The 2,868-nt window shown below is 39.1% G+C and overlaps 1 pseudogene; it reads left to right on the top strand.

The window, feature by feature from the left end:
- On the top strand, positions 1-1,081 carry LOC124043056 (annotated as a pseudogene).
- The last annotated feature ends 1,787 nt before the right edge of the window (positions 1,082-2,868 follow it).

The following is a 2,868-nucleotide window of genomic DNA, read 5'->3' as shown; positions in this document are numbered from 1 at the left end:
TAGAATTTTTGTCCTATTGTTCTAGCAGGACATATATCCAGAGGTCAGCCCAGGTTAACAGTTCCACTGAGCAAGGTCCTGATATCAGTGCTCTGTGTGACACTTGGTGTGAGAAGAACTCTACAACGAAAAAGATGCAGAACGTAACAGAGAACATCATGGGAACTCTCCTACCTCCACAGGCTCCGTCCAACGTTGTTCAGCGAAGTAAGAACCAACGTTATGGCAAGAGGAAGAGCACAACCTATCTGGGACTGATTGCTTATGTCATACAGGACTCTCCAGACAAGATGCTCACATTTACTCAGGTAAAACCAATATATTTGATCACCCAGGGTGTAATTTCAATTGTGTTCTGAAAAGGAATTACTGGTCCTTAATTAATGACGAGTGCTAATATGGAGTGTTATCATTTGTAGTTGATGGACAAGTTGGGAGCTTTCCTCTCAGGAGACAGAAAAGGCATCGAGAACAACATCAGGGTCTGCTTATCATCCAACGATTGTTTTGTCAAGGTATGTCCACAATAATTATATCAACTGTATCAGACCGTACTTATTGTATCTTTTATTCAACCACCCTGAGATCAACAGACATTCATTTGTTGATCGTGTTTATCTATTTCAGGTTCCAGTCAGTCCATATATGTCAAACTCAAAAAGAACTTCTGGAAATTCGACGAGAGGCAAATAACAGCGAAGATGGCAAGACGCCACTTCAAGGGCATACTGGACTTGTTCCCCGAGTTGTCCACCAAAGTGCGAATGGAGGCAGAACAGATATCAGAACGCTCTGCCGCGGTCTTCTCACCAAAACCAACCCTCGCCAGCCCTCAAATGCAGAATAATAATGAGGTGAACTTTAGCAGTCCTTTCTCCATCGAATCCATCTTGAAATACTCCAGACCCAACGCTGCTCCTCGTTTTGCCGACCCACCGCCTCACTGTTATTTGAAGTACCCTGTGCCCAGGTACGCTTGTGATGCTCACCATTTTGGATTGTAACTAACTTTTTTTCTTCATTTATTTTCATCGTGCACTGTTAACTTTTGTGTATTTTTTCAATAAAGTCTACTTGGAAAATAAAATTATGCAATCCAATTATTTTAATTGATATGATAACTGGGTAAATTAAAAAGCGCCCTGCTGGGCACAGACATCAGTTCGACCTCTATATTTGATTTACATTTGTTTGAGTTGTTGAATTCAAGGTGAAATCAGCAAAACATTTCACAATGTCATTGGATTTAGTTTAAAAGTTTATTGAAAAAAATACGAAATGTCATTGCATTGATGACTTCTCAAATCCAGTTAGTTTTACACGTTAATTCAACGTCACCACATAGATTTTTGTGGTCGAAATGACGTGGAAACAACGTTGATTCAACCAGTTTTGGAACAGTGCTGTATCCTCATGTTTCTTCCAGACACTAATCAAGAGATATCCATGGCTAAATAGACAATATTTATTCTATACACACTTTCTATCGAACATCTAATGGCCTATGTTCGTTTTGAACTTGTATTTGAAGTTGCATAGATCTATTTAAATGATTATAAACTGGGTGTTTCAAGCACTGAATGCAGATTGGCTGACAGCCGTGGTACATCAGACCTATACCATGGGTATGACAAAATATGTATTTTTACTGCTATAATTACGTTGATAACCAGCGTATACTAGCAATAAGGCACCTATGAGGTTTGTGGTATAAAGTATGGCCAATATACCACGGCTAAGGGCTGTATCCAGGCACTCCACGTTGCGTCCTGCGTTATAACAGCCCTTAGCCGTGGTATGTATTCTGGCCATATATCACACATCCTCGTGCCTTATTGCTCAATTATGCCCTCGAAGCCAGTGTTTGGAGGATATTTTGGCCAATATTTGCCAAACCATGCCAATATACCCTCCAACATCTGCTTCGAGGGCATTAGCACTTTTATACCACGGGTTACAAACATATTCAAATAATTGACATATTTTCGTTAAGAACGTTATTTTGATGAATTTATTCATACTATTTCATCCTTCCACAATATATAGTCCCGACACAAATCTAGGGTTGCTAACCAAGCCGGCTGGTTGTTCATTCTATAGGTTCGTTTGTTGTAAAGATTGCCATGACGCAGTCGTTCAGTTTCTGTATCTATGGATTACGACCCAGTCGTTTGTTCTAAATGTACCATTGCCATACTTGCTGGCAACGTTCTTATGCCTTACTTGCTAGCTAACCAACTACGATTGCTAATTTACAGTCTAAAAAGTGCAGTCAGAATAACAACAAAGTAGCCGCATTTCCATTTCCTGTGGTGGTCCTCATTTGAGAGCCAGTTTCATCATAGAGCTTGATAGTTTTTGACGACCGCACTTGAAGAACTCTCAAACGTTCAAGGTTCTTGACATTTTCCGCATTGACTGAAGGCTAATGTCTTATTAAAGTAGTGACTGTCGTTTCTCTTTGCTTATTTTAGCTGTTCTTGCAATAATATGGACTTGGTCTTTCACCAAATATGGCTATCTTCTGTATACTACCCCTATCTCGTCACAACACAAATGATTGGCTCAAACGCATTAATAAGGAAATAAATTAATTCCACAAATGAACTTTTAACAAAACACACCTGTTATTTGAAACCCATTCCAGGTGACTACCTCATGAAGCTGGTTGAGAATCTCAAATATAAAATCGATTTGATTTGTTGAACACTTTTTGGTTACTACATGATTCCATGTGTTATTTCATAGTTTGATATATTCACTATTATTCTACAATGTAAAAATGAGTAGGTGTGTCCAATCTTTTGACTGGTACATTACCAGTCAAACGTTTGGACACACCTACTCCCCTGCATCTCAGTTAGATTT

This window comes from Oncorhynchus gorbuscha, linkage group LG09 (assembly GCF_021184085.1).
Source record: "Oncorhynchus gorbuscha isolate QuinsamMale2020 ecotype Even-year linkage group LG09, OgorEven_v1.0, whole genome shotgun sequence".
Classification (NCBI taxonomy): domain Eukaryota; kingdom Metazoa; phylum Chordata; class Actinopteri; order Salmoniformes; family Salmonidae; genus Oncorhynchus; species Oncorhynchus gorbuscha.
This window is presented reverse-complemented; position numbering and strand designations above follow the sequence as displayed.